The 18,106-nt window shown below is 43.5% G+C and overlaps 1 protein-coding gene across 7 annotated transcripts in view; it reads right to left on the bottom strand.

Annotated features, from left to right (window-relative positions):
• Positions 1-18,106, bottom strand: part of LOC135905792 (neuropeptide CCHamide-1 receptor-like) — a 361,484-nt gene that overhangs the window by 82,692 nt on the left and 260,686 nt on the right. For 2 of the 7 annotated variants that reach the window (XM_070538499.1, XM_070538498.1), the window contains exon 1: positions 6,273-6,366. The exons of the other annotated variants lie outside the window; for them this stretch is intronic. The gene's annotated coding sequence lies outside the window, so the exon portion shown is untranslated. Of the gene's footprint in view, positions 1-6,272; positions 6,367-18,106 lie in introns of those variants that run through there. 7 annotated transcript variants of the gene reach the window in all.

Here is an 18,106-nt window from a genome sequence, read left to right as displayed (position 1 = left end):
AGGTATAATTTTTTTTCCAAAATACCTAAATAGATTGAGAGCTGCAGACCATTCGCGAGAAACTGGAGACGGATTTTTTTTCTTGTCGACGCGCCGCGTAGACGGACGGACATCGACCACAAGCGGAAGGTAGCTATATAATGCTTCGCTGTAAAATGGCATCAAGCTTGATTTTTTAGCTTGTCAGTCGGATTTATGGTTTCACCTTGCTAGTTAACTGCGTGACGTTCTTGGTGGTGTTTCTAACGATTGCTGCCCTCATGCTAAGTCATAAACACATACATTGTTCAATTAAAAAAATTACTCTACTCGTTGTGTATAAGCATTGTTTCCCTCGATAATGTTCATTATTTCTACGTTCTCTAGCAAAACAAGGGGGGAACACAAATTTATTCGATTTGTTTTTGTCCTAATAGGTTCAGTTCACCTTGCATCATAACTTTCAATTATTCACCAATTAATCGGTACAGCTAGGATCGTGACATTTTTTTTAGGATATAAATGAGAAAAGCTAGCGATGTGACAGCGTTCTGCGATAAAATGCGGTTGTGCGCTTCGTGTGACGTCCCAGATTGTGTTAAAATACAACTTCAACTACAGCCAAAGCTAATTCACAGCACACCGCACAACACTGTCCATAAACTTGCTGCGAATGTGTACCTTTTTCATTGCAAAACGATCCTAACGCGTCCTATCTCAGCCATCCTCGCTCACAAAGCAAAAAAAAAGGACCCCATTTCCTCTATTTAGGCAAAAGTGCTATACAATTTCTTGTTTTCTATTGAAATTTTCCCACTGATGCGCACATACGATACATTATCCCTTTTCCCCGAACTTAACCACACTCGCCTCGTTCAAATGCGATAACAATTCTTATTACTAGAAGTCTTCATTGTAAAGCTTGTTGCTCCGACTATTTCTGTTGCTCTCAGTAACTTAATTAACCTTATGTTCAAAACCGGTGTATTCCCTACAAGTCTGAAAAAAGCTAAATAATTCCTGTTCATAAAAGGGGTGACAAAGCTCAAGTCGGAAACTATCATCCTACATGTATTTTACCTTCAATGAGTAAAGTTGTAGAAAAATTACTACTTAGTCGAGTTAACAGCTACCTTAACAAATTTAGCTTGCTGAAACCCTGTTAGTTCGGTTTTCCTTCAGGAAGCTCGACTAGCATTGCTTTGATAACATTTACTGATTATATATCACATTCATTTGATATCGGATACTTTGTTGGTTTGGTGTTTTCAGACTTTACTGAAGCCTTTGATACAATAAACCACAAAGTTTTCTTTACTAAACTAGAGTCTATTGGAATTTCTGGTCCAGCTCATACTATATTAAAAAGTTACCTATTTAATCATGAATTAACAGTGAACGCAGGCGGGGCTTTCTCTGAAAGCAAGATTATTAACCAAGGAGCTCGATTTTGGGACCACTATTATTTTCATTTATATAAATTATTTACTTGACTGCCCTAATTATACCCTACCTATACTATACGCAGACGATACGACTGTTGCCCTGTCGGAAAAATCATTACTTTCGCTAACTTTGAAACTAAACAGTGATGTGTACAAAATTACTGAATGATGTAACACCAATTTTTGAATTATAAACCCTACGAGAACGCAATCCATATTATTTAAATAGTCACAGAGAAATTTACCTTGCTTTCCGACCATATCTGTCAATGGGCATGACATTCCTGCCTCGCCTTGTGTTTCTTTCCTCGGCATCAAATTAGGTCCCCACCTTAAGTTTACTCACCACATTGCACACATCAAACAAAAAACAGCATTTCGCATTAGAGCACTACTGAAATCACTTACATTACTTTCCAATTAAGCATTATTATCGTTATACTTCGCTTGCATTCATAGTCATACCATTTATGGTATCGCTTCTTGGGGTAGTACTTGTCATTGTCATCTGTCCTCTATTCAGCACATTCAAAATGAGGCTATCCACATTAAAATGCAAAGCCATTCTTTCTCTAACGCCTCTTCACAACTACATAAAGACCGCATTCTTCAAGTTACTGATTTGTTTAACTATCATTTAGCGATGTTACTTTTGAAATTACTAACTCAACAAGTTTCTTACAGCTTCGTTAGTTCTGATCTCCTTTTTAATCCTAATAACACATAGTTTGCTGCACAAGGAAATTTCCTGTTCGCTTTATGTCATACCAATTACGGAAAGATGGCTTCCTCTTCTTGCGCGCTTAAACTTTGAAACAGTCTTCCATATGCCATTAAGTTTCCATCTACCTTGTATTCTTTCAAATACGAACTCAAGAATTGTTTGCTGTCTGATTATTTTTTTATACTGTCATGTTGCTAATTAGAAGCTGTGTAATTACCATTGATTGTGCATCTTTCCTCTTCCTTTTATCTCTTATGTGTGTCATCACTCAGTTTTTCGGTTATATGTTGCTTTTTTTACATTTTGTTACTCTGCTCTGTATCCCACTTTATTTTTTTATAACTTCTAATCCAAGGGTCCCAGTGCAGTCTCTGACTTTGGGATCCTTGCCTGTATTTCTTGTAACCATTTCTTGTTACAAATTGCTACGCACGAATATTAAGGTGACACTGAAACTGAAATGAAAGGGATAGCTGATTTTCAAAAGATGAAGAGAATAGCCACTCCTTCTAATATATATATATATATATATATATATATATATATATATATATATATATATATATATATATATATATATATATATATATATATATATATATATATCCTGCTAGAATTTGTAAGTTGCAATGGTGGGTAATACGATAACAAGTTACAAGTTCATTAATGAATTCTTGTTAATTAGTCAGTTCTGCATTTCAATTTTTTGTGCAAGTAATGCGCGCCGCTTCGAGTAGACTGCCTCATCAACTAGAATTGAGCTATCTGGCAGAGGAAACTCTTAAAATATTTTGAAGGTGTTCGCTGAAACACCCTGTGTATTCGACGCAGCATTCGATTAAGCTCTGTAACCTGGCCGTTATATATACACCAATCACTTCATCGTTAACGCGTTCAGTGCGCGCAGATTTGTCTCGCGACGCGCTCACCTCCTCTAGACCAAACACTAGTGCGGTGTTGTGAAACCACTCGCAGAAACAATTGCAGCAGGTAACGAGGCTTTGGTTAGGTAGTAGTAGGCAGGGAGGCTTTGGTTAGGTATTTAGTGGACTGGTTGAACAACACGTGCTTTCCTGTAACCAAAGGCGCTGCACCCAATATGTATTTTTTTATTTGGTATTACCTTTACGTATACATTTAATCTAGTCAAGGTGTCAGCTTCAAGAATAATAGGACTTAACTCTGCAAATAGTTGTTACGAAATGATGCCCAAACTCAGCTCACATGCACTATAGCGGAAATTTTCGTTAATCAAAACACACTAAGCGTTACGTTTGGAACGAGTTTCCGCACGGAAATTTCCAGCGAAAAGACGGCGAAATTCGATTTGCTTGCTTGGAAGGCGTGACTTCGTCATGAAGTATTTCCACAGGAGTAGGCGGCCTCGTATTACCCCGCGGCTTGACACTCTGTGTTTCAGTGATCGAAAATCTGTCATTCCAGCTTGGTACTCGCTCTGGCTGCTTACGAAAGCGCAGTCGGACAAATTTTGGACAGCGTAATGGCTTCATATAACAGAGACTAAAATTCACAACCGAACATCGATGACGTAATCGTCATGCATCGAACACCCCCACACGTGCATTGATTGCGGGCGCTGAAGCTACCGCTTGAGTGCCGGTTCAAAGACATAAGAAGAAACAAAAAAATTTCGTATCACGTTGTTTCATTTTCTCGAGATAATCTTTTAGTGCTGTTTCATTCCAACTGCTGAAACATCCGTTCATTTCGTTTAAGGGCAGGTTCCCTTTTCTTGAGACTTGCCACGTGCCTTTCCGACAACTGGAGCGAGGCGAGATTATTCTGCTGTGAGAAAAGCTACACGAGTTCTATTTTTTTTTTCTGTCGCAGCTTCAATAGCCCATGGTGTGCCTGCACATGATATGGCTGCTGAGTTTTGCGAGCGAAGTACAAATTGAGCAGTATTGACTCCAGTCAGAGCGATCTAAGAAAACAATTTCTGTACTTGTTACCTGGAGTTACGGTAGAATGGACACAGTCATCTCGGAACAATTTATTGCGCGGCTTCCACGCTTATATTGCATCATCTTCTGGCCGCACGCATCCCGTAGCAAATATCGAGTGGATCTCACGCGACCTTCTGAGCTTCCGAAGCTGTGAGGATTCTGCCACCCGTCTAACGACATCTACATCGTCACTTCTTCAGCTCCTTCACCTAGATGATGCCACCCTCCTTTCAACAAAAATGAAGCACCAGCGGCGCCTCACACCCATACTCATACCTCCGTGTGGGGTAACCCGTGTGTGGTATTATTGTTTTCTATTTCGCGGGCATAGTAAGCTGAAAATAACGAATACTTAATAGATAGAAGGTTAGAAAATGTCTAATCAAATGACTTGCGAAGCGCTCTACAACTTCCTAATAGCAATTTTAGGCTAACTTCGTTGCTTAAGAATTTGGTTAATTAATCTTGACTAATTATCTAATTAGGCAAAATAAAGAAAAAGTTAGCGTGACACACTACGCAAAAAAGGTGAGTAGCATGCATTTTGGTCGCGTCGTCTCAGAGTGCATTGGCAGACTTTTAAACTCTAGCTGAAGCACCCTATATATATTTAACTCCCGGGTTTTTGTTAAGGTGCGCGTAATGTACGGTACACGAACGCTTGTTTCCATTCTTCCTTCAGCAATTGGAATGCGACCGCCGCGCCCGGCATCGAACCCTTGACCTCTAATTCAGCTGCGAAATGACCCACCCACTAGGCTACAGCAAGTGGGTTACGGTAAGGGAAATATTTGCAAAAGTTTTCCACTTATAGATCATTTTCATGTGACGTAACGGACGCGCAGCTCTTACTGCGCTAGTACCCAAACATGGCAGCCGCGATGATGTCAATGAATTGTATTATCACGCGCACATTGTTTTGCTTATTGACGGGGACTGTTCTTCACCGGTTTATCACTGTCATCGCTTTATCGTTCGGCATAAGATGGGCTCATCGTGCTATTATGCTGCCACGTTTCTTGATTACACGCCTTCTTGACATGCTAGTACCTAATGATGGAGGCCATGATGACCTATGCGCAAATTATCTATAGTTGTAACAGTAGTAGAAAAAGGTTAAAAGTGCACTGCCTCTATTCATCGTTTAGGAAATACTCACCTCATTTATGAATTGGTTTGTCTGGTTCCACTACCGGCCATTATGCGCTAATCCAACCAATAGGAATTTACCTCCGCACGTGGCACTGGGTTAGCGTTAGATGAACCGATTTCCTTAGTAATGCTCTTGAAAACAACAAATTATCTTGCCCATCATATTTTTAGACCTATCTGAAGCTTTTGATTCCTTGAACCATGATGTTCTACTTGGTAAATTTAACTGTTATAGCTTTCGAGGGCCTTTCTTATCTTTCCTTGTGATTTATTCGCAAGGTCGAAAGTAGGCCCACACACTTGTCCAGTGGAGTTCATTAGAGATCAATTTTAGCACCCCTTTTATTTACCTTTTATGTTAATGATCTCACTCAATCGATTCTTCATTGCCGAGGTTTTAGTACGCTGATGACAAGCTCCAAGTATTCCATGATGCTAATTAGGATGAAGCCATAGCGGAATAACAAATTCATGCTGTAAATGTCATGACTGAATTGGTACTGCGATAAATTAATTTACATCAAATAAAATAAAACTAAATTTGTATGTTTCCACAATAACCCAAAACGTGTTCCTGTCATTGTGCCTTTGTTTCTTCATTCTCCTTAGTGTAATAAATGTGTCTGCTCTTCTGTTCCACACCTTTCAAGTGTCAAATATCTGGGTGTTCATTTTAATTACAGCATGTCTTCAGACAGACATTTGGATAACGTTTGTGAACGGTTGCGCAAGACAGCGTGTCTTCTATACTCTATCAAGTTATTATGCCCAATTTGTATAAGGAAAATCGCAGCTCATGCATTAAGATACAGTGTGCTACGCTATGGAATTTGTACTTTTTGCTTTTGTTTAATGTCTTGTCGCAATAAAGTTGATCGCTTAGTAAAATCTATGTTTGGCGCTATGATGTATTGTGTTCAAATTCCCAACAATTCTGGTCCATTTCCTTCCTCATATATTCCTTCGTTCAAGTTGTTATTTACAGAACGTGTTATGCTTATGTACCTGCGGAATAATGCGGAGCCGACAGAGGTGTGCGCTCTGACTTGCTCCTCGCTGCCTGTCACTGTCCCACAAGACATCTAATGGCTTGGGCAGGTCCATATTCGTGCCCTGTAAATATACAAATAAAGAATTTATTTACAGTACATGTCGCGTTCTCGTGAATGCAAGCAAGCTTTTAGCTTTTCTAGCTACCTTTTATCTTTTACTCGTAATTGCAAATTAAGAGAGAAAGATAAGGTCATGTTACAAAGCCCTTTTTTGGGCTAGTTGGTGCACTCTTGAACACATAAGAGGGCATACTATAAGGCTGCTTTATAAGAGGATTAGTTCAATGCTTGCGGCTATCCTGTGTGCGTGCCTTCCATCGTCTTCGTTTTCTTTTCTTTTTTTCTTGGGTGGCCCTGTATGTGTATTGTTATAAAGTTAGGGAAAACGACAAATAAAAGAACACGCGTTAAAGAACAGGAAGTTAAACTCATCTAGAGGATAGACACGGCTCGACATGATCACATTGATTTATGTTCGCGCAGTTCTCATGCTCTTGTGGGTTCCTTATTACCGCAGTATATAGATGGTATACCGGTGCCCCAAAGAAAATTTCCTATGCGCCATCAGTTCTATTCGCGATTGCTGATATTTATTTCAGGAAACATATAATACGACAGCCATTACCAATCCAGCTATAAAGCTTCAGAAACACAAAGGAAGGTTATATCTCCCGAAAATACGTTTTCTCTTGCTACTTCGCCAAAACACTAGGATAATACGTATATTCCTCGAACGTATGTGGATGTGCACAAACGAGAATTCTGCGCATTTCTTCAACTCATCTATCTATGAAATAGATGAACTTGAAACAGCAAGCCATAATATGCTGAGATGAATTATATTAGTTACTGCGATCGATCACCTTTCAACTCCGGGCTCATGCTATGCGAGTCGAGGCTACACTTTTCTCAATCTCACTTCTACGCGACCGTGATCCTATGCGGCGAATTCTTAGATAGTGTTATCGGAGCGCTTACGATCAGCTTCGTTCAAGATTCGAGGAGAGGTGAAGAATGTTTATTAATGAATGGTCCGGCAGTTTTTGTTGTGGTGGCCTCAGGTGGCGGCTCCAAGTCCTTGGACTCGGGTGGCATCTTCGGCTTGCCGGACGGCCCAGAGCTGGTCTACAAACTCTGAACTTTTGAGAGCCACCTCCCAGCGGCTGCGACGCCGACGGAAAAGGTCCCCGGTGGCTCCCGCAGCCGGGGCGGCGTCGGGAAGAAGCGAGCTCGAGGCTTCCCGTACTGTGGCAACGACCGTGATTACGGACGCGTCGCGAACGCAGGTGGTCTCATTACCGTGGTTGCCGGCATATTGCCAGAGCAAGATTCGAGATCAATTTTATTTCTCAGACCAGTGTACCATAACAACAAACAGCTTTAGCCGAGCGTTTGCGGTCCACTCCGCTCCAAGCAGCGTATCCTATACTCGCGGTCGACTTTCTGTGGGAATGAAGGGAAAGCTACGGAGGCAAAGCGCGCACAAGTGAGAGCGCTTTTGTGAAGAGTGTCGTGTTTTCATCCACGCTAGCTTAAGCTGGTAAAGAGAAAACATAAACACCTTATTAGCAACAGTTAAATAAGATAAAACACACCACTGAATGTAAAAGTTTGCTTATTTTGCGGCTCTTCCCTTCCGCGTCTGGACAACCACGAAACCGCTGCACGTAAAACTGCGTTGATTCAGCGTCTGCTCTGAGCAACCAAAAGCACTGTCAAACTCTGGTGGACTGCTCCACGCCATAGCACAAATTCAGTGCCCTTCCACTCTGTGAAGAAGGGTCACCAGCCAAGTTGTCAATGTGGGCCCCGCAATGGCGAACTGCACCTCCACTGAGGGTCGGCTTGGTATTGCACTGTCTTCTGCATCGGCTCAAGTCTGGGGAGTGCCTAACGCCTGCTTCACATCCACCACGGGTCGGCCCGGCATTGCACTATCTTCGGGATCGGCTCACGTATGAAAAATTGTTGGTCTATGTCCACGGAGATGATATCCGCCAGAACCTAGCCATAACAGCTTCGGTGTAAAAAAAGTAGGACCGACACAGTTCATGCAGTGAACCATTCACGTGAAATGTGAGTGAATTGGAGCATAAGCAAACTTGTCTTTTGTACATGACCGCTGTAACAGTTGGTTATGTGCACAACGGAACGTATTCGAGTAATACGCCACTTCACTGCAGATCCGATTCCGCGGAAGGTGAAGGGCGTATCCACTTGGTCTTCCCCGTCGCTTTGTTGCAGGGCTGACTGCGCCTCGCTCGCGTCTCTTGGAAACGCGCTTTAGAAAACCACACAGATACCACGCACGCACTGTGGGAGTCGGTCCAAGAGACGCTGTGGTGAGCAAGCCAAGACGAAACGGAGTGACTCGACTCCAGACGCGAAGTGGAGTTTGGCCGCACAGTAAGCGCAGGCGGCAGAGACTCGCATGTCCCTAGGGAGAAGCGTGACACAGCGCCGTCAGAGTATCTACGGCACCAACGTCTCAAGGGACTACAGCGAACGCGCGCAGAAACTCGGTTGCTGAGAGCAGGTGCACTTTGAATCGGCTCCGTAAGGTCCGGTCGCCGACCCTGCGAAAGGGCGGAGGAGCCGAATAAACAATTCCACCACTGAGATGCGAAATAAACCCATTTCTCTGCAATGCATCAGCGTTTATAGTCTGGGCCCAAGGGAGCGCAAGTTTGGTTCAGTGAAAACGGACGATTGCAACAACGGCTCTGCCACGGCGGGCTCGGCAGCCAACCGCAGCGCCCAGTAGCGAGTTGTAAAGACACTCACCGTCGGCGTGCATGGCGGCAAAGAGCGTTCGGCCATGTGTGGCAACTCTTTGACGTGCAGCAGTCAGAACCTGCCGCGCCTCGCGAGTCTGACGGCCCGGCGCTTTGCCAGGTTCTCGCAAGAAAGGTGGGAGAAAAAGCGAGGGAAGTGAATGCGTTGCGTATTAGTCATTATCGGCGCGTGCAGGGTATTTTTCCTAAATGAATGCGGTCCTACGGTGTGTGACTGACTACGTAATGGAGGTAGGAGACATGAGTTCGGGGCGTGTGCAAATGCGTGACAAGTGGGACTGCCTCTTTCTCGTTCTTTTCGATTCTCTTTGCCACTTTCTGCTACACGTACATCCACCCTCTAAGAATCGTGTCGGAGACACGCGTAGGCACATATGAATAGTGAACGTTATGGCGTTGTCAACGCTGGGAACAGACTGTGCGTGCGGAGAGCATATGCGCCTCATACAGGGCGTCTGAGCGTATGCGAGTGCAAATATTAGGCCAAAACCACTTCGAAGAATAACTTGTGCGAGTCGAGGCAAGAAGCTTGCAACACGAATGGCTCAGAGAAGCGGATATTAGAAGGCCGCCTGCAATGTAATGAAGAGAAATGAAACTTTATAAAGGAGCTGATTCGGCCTGGTTTGTGCGCGCTGTTGCTACGCAGAGAAACAGAGCGTGAAAACAGCAACGGCAAACAAGCGAACAAAACATAAAGCAGGTGCAACGCGTTGTTTTTGCTATCCATTTGTCAGAAGCCCAGCACTGTTTCTTCAATAAACGTAATTTCTCGCAAGAAAGCTAAATAAGCATCAAAATCAATGCTAGCTTGACGCATTTGAAGGACACTGTTTGTAGAAAGGGAATCTCCAATGACGCAAACGTGCCCTATCTGCAATCAAGTCGCAGCGCAAGCCGAGGCCAATTCACTAGGATTTTTGTTAGTGGATTGTTTACTATTTGGCGCTCACCGCAGCTAGAAATATTGTCACTGATTTGTGGGCTGATTGTGTTTATTGGGGTTCCGAGGAGGGGAACATCTCCTACGGATACAGTTTAGCTGTCTCGCGTAAGGAGAACGTCTGAATTAGATTGCACAGACTATGATTATTCGTTACGGCAACGTATACGCAACGGGGAGGGAAATAAGGGAGGGAGCAGGCAGACAATGGCCACCTAAAGCGGTGCAATGCCTCTTTGCTCATCAGGGTCGAATGCGCACAAACAAAACCTTAAGATAGGATGGAGCAAATAAAGGGGAAAGACATAATAAGGTGGCAAACCACGAAGTTTAAGTTAAAGCAAGGACAGTGTACAGAATGCAACAGTAGCAGCCATTGACACTGCACTACGTGGTGGTTTCCTTAAGGAGTACTGAACTAGTACACTATTTCGTGACTTCTGTGAGCTCACAAGAACCGGCATGCTTAGCATGACATGATCGATAGCCCTTCCAACATTGCAAACAGCAGCATGTCAGTCCCTCTGTAACGCACGCGATGCTCGTAATACAATGTCAATCATGCGCTACCAGGCACACTGTCTGTTATCCTCATTCTCGGTAGCTCAGTGGTTACACAACGTTTTTCCTTGAGGACGAAGTTACGGGCTAGATTGGTCCTCGCATATGACTCGCAGTCACGAGTCACACTCGTCACTTGAAATAATCATAGTTAATTATTGTGAAGTGCGAGGCAACATCATAACTTCCCATGATAAGAACATCGACGTGCCTATTTCGCACTCTCCGAAAATTGTTAGTATTCGCTTAGAAATTACCTTTGCTGCATTTCTGGCATCCATGTTCCCTACATAGTGTAGACATTTTTTGAGAATGTGTTCTATCTTGCGTATACTTTATCACCAGTTCGTGTACTCCCGCACAATTCTGCTTATATGCTGCTCTACAGTAACTAGGACAGCCTGCTAACGGACTTGAAGAGAAGTTGCCGAAGATGTTTTTTCTTTTCTAACTGTAAGCATACTGGGTTATCGAAACCGAACTGGACACGTCTGTGTTCCGCACACGCTCTACCGAGCAAATCCGAGCCATGTAATCAAGAGAAGACATCATTCACCCATAGATAACTCATGACACGACAGTATATCACGAGCCTCGGGTGGTGCTTACTAATATTGTTGTGAACACTTTGCGTCATATGAAGTTTGAGAATTCGCCTTTTTTTGTTTTTTGTGCGGCGACTGTCTGAGCGACATGCACCAAACGAAACCAAGTATCCCTAATATGAAACGGAGTCCTGCAGGCAAGTATGCACCTAGTTAAGCGTTTAGAGCTTTATCAAGCCACAATTAGAGAAGACAGTTCGGCTAATCGATGCTCGTTACAGACTTGCGGCATGAACAGCAATGAAAGTCTGTTTAGCGTGGTCTCATACTACGTCAAACTCTTGCCTTTGCTTCGTGTTGTCTACAAATTCGACTTCGCCCTGCCATCTGCTAGCCGCCTGGTTAGCTCAGATGGTAGAGCGGCTGCCTCGGAGAGGCGGTGTTCACGGGTTCGAGTCCTGGACCAGCACGAGTTTCTCTTCAACTTTGAGGCTTTTCTTCCGATTAACCCGTATGGGTTTCCTTTGTAGCAATTGCTAGGAACGGGCGGATGTCTGAGTTGCCCTTTATCAATCTAATTTATCGCTACTTAGCAAAGTTTTTCGCTTATGCTTGCTTCAGAAACTTTGCCATCATCATCATCTACACGCTGAGCTCCTCTCTGCACCTACGTACTTTCCATCGAGGGTTGACCGTGCTAGTAAAGTTGGGCGTAAACCCATTCGCACAAAAGCGTTTCTACACCATTTATTACCAAACACCTCACGTGAATGAAACCACGTTCCCGCCAACATTGTTGCCATCACGCATCATGCTTTTTTCTGGCAATCCTTTTTTTACATTTTTTCATTGTAACTAACTGTGTCATATAGCGAGTCACGCTGCTTGCATCACGCGTTTTTTCTAATTATTTCTTGTATACTGCCTTAATAGTTTCTGCATTACCATTTCTTTTTCATAACTTTGAGTAACTTACCACTCGTTTGTAACCCCTCCCCTCTACAATGCATATGTTGCATTTGCTGGTATTTGTAATAAATAAATAAATAAATAAATAAATAAATAAATAAATAAATAAATAAATAAATAAATAAATAAATAAATAAATAAATAAACTATCGCGCGAAGGACGTCGTACCTGTCTTGTGTGGTTCTCGTAGTCGTCCGATGTCGTTTTCGCGCTGGTTAAGGATACCTGAAGTCTTTGTCGTGCCACCAACCTCTATATGATGTTTTTCTTTCTTTAGTTTACCCGAACGTCTGTAATTCCATTCATTCCAGCCATTCTGTTCTCACAAAGAATATCATGTTAAGAAAAGTACCGAAACTGAGGAAATGAAAGTTCAACCTTCCTTGGTTTATTTGGAATCTGTCTCGGCAGCCTACTTCGTTGGCAGGCGCTCAAAGAGATTGCATTCCACGGCTTCTTTCGCTGGAGTAGCACAAATAACTAAACCGATAAACCATGGGCGCTCATAGGTCTGCTCGTTGCGTGAAAGAACGCAGACTACCTCTCCGCTTCCCCGAAATGCCCTCCGCTGAAACGGCCCTATTTTGTGTGTGGTCCATTCCATAGATGCCTTTCTTTTTCAACCTTCCTTCCTAGTTGAACTTGCAAAAACATTTTATCACAAGTTCAACTAAATATAACGTTTATATGTAATCAGATACACATGGCAAGCTGCTAAAGCAACTGACATAGGTTTCCTCGTCTATTTCCTAGATTATGTCCCTCATTTAATAACCCGAAGAAGCGAGAAGGAAGAAAAAAATGAGTGTACCATGGCCGTCTGAATTTTCTTTTGCACAGAACTGTGCAGTTGGAGCACGTTCGCGGAGTTTAGATCCTGTCCTATTGCGAAGGATATGAATCTGCAGCTGATATCATCATATTATTCCAGCGCAGTGTGACGCCATTATGTTGCGTTATAAAGCGCACTTTGTTTCCCCTCTTACAGTTCACCGAGAAGTAGTCAGTTAAACCGCGACGAAACGAGGCCTCATTCGTGGGTCCCATTTGGGACATCATCACCAGAGAAAACAAAGGAAATAGATGGTAGAGAGTGGTGAAGAGGAGCGATATGTTAGTTTAAAACGGCTCAAAAAGAAAACAAGCCAGTTGCGCGTCCTAAGGGAGAGTAAGCAGCTACACTCCCGGGGCTTTTGCTACTCCAAAGAGAATTACTTGTCCTAGATATGGTCGTATAAACTGCCGCTGGTGGCGCTGAATTCGTGCCCTGTTGGTAAAAGCTATAGTTTAAATTTATCCTATAAAGTACGGGTCTCGGTACAATGCTCCATTAGGGAATTATATATAAGTTAGAACCTCCTTTAGAACCTCTTTATATATATATAAGAGGTTCTAAAGGAGGTTCTAACTTCCCCACATAGAGTTATATGTATATATAACCCTATGTAGGGCAGTTAGGACCTTCTTTGCTGGGAAACTAGTGGACTCGACTGGGAAACCTGTGGACTCGGGAGCTGACGTTCGCAGTTGCTCTTTTAAAGCTCACATATAGCGCACTCAGTTGCGTGCTGTAAAACCGCTCCGTGATACACACACGTTGTCACTTGTGTTTACTGGGCAAATTGGTCATGGCATAGTTATGTGCAGTGATCAAGAACGCTAATTCATATGCGCAGCAATTGATATGGAATTGTCCGACAGAACGAAGATGTCTCTTCAAGGAACGATCGAACACGGACATTGTTTCATATTGCAGTATTCTATGTTCCAGTATTGTTAGCACTAAGAAATTTTGTCTTCGGTAATTTACACACTAATTTCTACCGCTCTTCCAACACCCCGTAAATGTCTATGGGTGTCTGATATAATCTCATAAGCTAAAAATATCTTTATTTTTTCTGGTGTCTCCTTCTGTGCCTTCTAATTCCCTTGGCCCCTTACCAAAGCACTGCGTAGCCAGCCTGCCTATACACTGGCTTACATCCCTGTATTTTCCTCTCTTCCTCTTCTCCTGTTGTCTGTGTATGTTCAAGAGATTTTCAGGTCTCTAGCTATACGCTCAGTGGCATGCATGGAGCTGTGAGACGTGACTGCTATAATTATGAAAGGCTCGTTAGAAGTGAGGAATACGCAGGCAAGCTCCAAGATATAAGAGAAGGCGCAGAGTATTGACACTCAATACAGAGTAATTTTGGCAGTTTCAGATCATCAAAGCGTAATAATTCACCAGCCCTGTTCTGGACCGCAGCCAGCAAGAGTGATGGGCCCGGTGCCACCCTCAGGAAAGCTCGTCCTTTAATACCTTTGCCAAGTTATTGCGCATATTCCTAAACCGTTGTTTTGAATGAATGATAGTATCACGAACAGTGAAGTGTAATGTTTGACTGCTGCTGCTACTTGTCAGAGAGACCATCTATGAAGAACACGCAATATCTGGGAGTGAACAAGATATTTGCGTGTTTACGGGACCATTGTGCATTATTCACCCAACACATCGAGTAGCGTCCCTGGCTAGCATCACCAAGTTATCATAAAAGTCTGCGCCTTTCTTTCTCACACTTCTGCTGATGTCTTCGCTAGCACCGTGTTGCAGTGTCGCAGCAGAATGTAAACTTCTGTGTTCAGACTGCCACATTCTTTGGAAGAGAAGGAATGCCGGCGAGGAAGGGGGTGGGGGGTGCTCCGAGCTCTTCTATTTCTTTATTTCGCTTTGAGGATAGAGTTTTTTTCATTACAGAGCAAAAAAATTGCTAAGATTCTTTTCGCGTCCTAATGTCACGTCCAATTCATACCGTTGCTTTGACGTGGTAGGTGGGTCGGTATTTTCTCTTTGTTAGGCAGGAAGAAGCACTGTGAAGCCTCTCCTTGCAGAATGTAGGGCTTGTTCGTAAAATGAGGTTACCCCTCGTCGGGCAGATGCTAAATGCTGCGATGCATAGCTAAGGACAAGCTTAGGTGACAGAAAGGTGACCGGACTGGGCGAGCACTGAACTTCAAGCCACTTTTATCGCAGGACAACCACGCTGTGATTAAATGCATGAGTCCCGCAGCATATAATGAGGCACAATAGCATGACAACCGCCGCCTATACGGCGCGCGGAGTGCTATCTTGTCTCACTTTGAGTTTGTGCGGAACATCGTTGAGATGGAGAGGGCGGAAATTCGACGCCAGTATCTAAAACTGCCATCGCTATAAACTAGTTTAAAATTTGTCCGGTTATTGGTGGAACTAGATCTGCGAGAATATCGTCTGCACCCATATTCAGACACGTGCCACGCGCTGACTTCGCGGTGGCGGCACTAGATGGCGCAACGTGTCCAGACAGGAGTGCGACATAGGTGTCCGGCTGCAGTGCGCACCTCGTACATGACGCGTTTTGGCGAAGGCAATGTGGTGTGTCGCTACATCGCTTCAAACTGTTACATCGCATTATCGTCGAGAGTAATCGAGAAATGGTTTCTGTCGAATTTTTTTATGTATTGTTATTAGTATCGCGATTACTATATATAATTTTCATAATAACGATGATCACTATTTGTTGCTACATAAAAGCGTTTCTGCGAGCGTGAAAGGAGTTCGCGAAGACACACAATATTGCCGAGCGACTGGCCTCTCGAGGCACTTTGCGTACATTCGCGGGCTTCTTTCACGCTAGCAAAAACACTTTTATGTAGCACGTATTGAGGAACAGAAATCTTCTGTTAATTAGCTTCTCCTAAATATAATATTTGAGGCATTGTTTAATTAATGAAGACTAATTACGTATTTCAGTAGAATGTAAAAAAACAGTCTATCTCCAAGCGAAGGCAAACATCATTACCTTGGTTCTGTCCAGCAACGTGGACATTTCAGTCCCTATAACGTGTTGACCCGGACGTGATTGTACAGCGAGCACGACGTTATAGGGACGAGGTTAGGACCACTACAACAATAAGTGAGTCAGCGGGCGAAACACCTGAGAACCGTTCGGACCGAGAGCAGGAGTAGAAGCAGCTCTCTATTATTATTCTTCACTTTTTCCTCTGATCTCGCAGCTCGCGGCACGAAGCGCGAGACACAAGCGCCGGAGCGTGCCATGTATAAAAGGCGGCTGAAGAAGATGGCGCTGGCTACTTGACGTATGTACAAATACCATGGCGACAATAGCTGTCATTAGCCGACGGCGTGCTAGATGGTGCCACAATTATACGGCGCAGCAAACACAGATGCTTTCCCAAGGCATGCAACATCTGCACCAAGCTAGCTCCACTTTGTCTACGATATGTGTAGACTTGAAGCGGTGACTGGTCAGTAAAGACACGCACGTCAGTTATACCGTGTGAAATATAGAATCAAACTTGTTGCTGCATGTCCTCGCGTGGTACCAATATTTCAGGAGCCATTTGCGATGCATTTGCATCAAATGGCTTATTGAGCGAAAAGCCGACGCCTGCAGTAGCGAAACGGCTCCTAAACTCTCATAGGCCTCGGCGCCATATCACGTGCTTGCCTCGACGGAGCAGAAGCGGTGTAAGGGAACATCGGTTGCGGGCCAGGTGTTGTGTGAAGGCATCGCCGCGATGCCACGTGACCTTCGCTCTCGCTCTCGGAAGCCTGTGTTATACGTACAGTCCCTGTCCGTGCAAGTTCTCGCCTGCTTTGTAGCTTCCCCTCGTTAATCTCTGTAAAGAAATGAATATATAAAATACAGAATTAGTTGGAAAGAAAAAACGTAGGTGGTAGTGAGTTTCGAAACTGCGACCACACGCTCAGAAACGGAGTATGTTACTCGCTGTCCAACAGTCCCAACGCGCTGGCTTGCCCGCGAGGAGTTCATAACTCGAAGGATCGCTTAGCAGCGTTCAATTTGACATTAGTGCTTTGCATTCAGAACTCAGAAGAAGCACTTAGGTGTCCTCAGATTTTTCACTTCATCGTCTTTAAAGCTGGCTTTACGTTTACGTTGTTGTCGTTGGCGTCGCTGTCGATGTTGTCGTTGTTGCAGTCTTTATTATTTAGCAGATACACATGAGGGGGATGTGCCAAGGTTCTCCATGTAATCAACATGTATTGATTATCTTGCCGGTAAATTCACGGTAATGGTGCTAAAATAAAAAAATCCCATATTTGGCTTACGCTTCCTTGTTGTAGCTGTTATTCAGAAAAATAATACATACTTTCAATTCTTTTAGCTAAGCCAATGTTCGATGTAACGTCTAGTGATTGATTAAAGCCGGCAAAAGGTGGCATGCTTCTTTGTTTATTTTGTGCAACTAATTATTACATTAGAAGTTTTGTTTTTCTGGTGTCTTTCTACTGCGACAGCAGTTTAGTGCCCAAAATGTTGTTTGCTTTGGGTTAGGCCTTCTTTTCTTTTTCAATCGCTTTACACAAAATAGCGATCATAAACTTTTTTTTTCACAAAATGTGACCTTTCTTCCATTTCTACAACCACCCTTCGACTCGGAACTCGTGGCACATAATTATTTTTATTCCAAATGGCTATTCATAAAGGAGGTACAAGCAAAACTAAGTTCGGCACCTGAGCAAATTTGCCGCGCCGACAATTTGTAGCTAACACTTTTGTAATATGTTTGTTTCGTGGAAAGAAATGCCGTTGGCACCCAGGCAAGAAATTCTATTTCACAGACCAGCGGCGCCACTAACTTTCTGTCTGTCCACTAGTTAACATTCTGTCCTTCCTAGTCTGCCACTCAATTATCGCTTTCTACAAGTCAGGCTTTGCACATATAAACCATTAAAGCCACAAACGAGGTTGGCAATTACCAGGCGAGAACATTTCGCGAATGAAATGCTTTCTCGCCCGCGGCTGCCACCGTTGATCGAGTTTCTGAAGCGCCAAGGCAGGACCAAAAGCAACGAAACGACGAGTTCTCCTGAACTTTATATGAGCAGTAATTAGTAATGAGCGATTAATGAGCACAGCAGGCGCACGAGCGTCGCACTTCCAGTGCTATGCCGGAAGAGGCAGC

This window comes from Dermacentor albipictus, chromosome 5, assembly GCF_038994185.2.
Source record: "Dermacentor albipictus isolate Rhodes 1998 colony chromosome 5, USDA_Dalb.pri_finalv2, whole genome shotgun sequence".
NCBI classification, from domain to species: domain Eukaryota; kingdom Metazoa; phylum Arthropoda; class Arachnida; order Ixodida; family Ixodidae; genus Dermacentor; species Dermacentor albipictus.
This window is presented reverse-complemented; position numbering and strand designations above follow the sequence as displayed.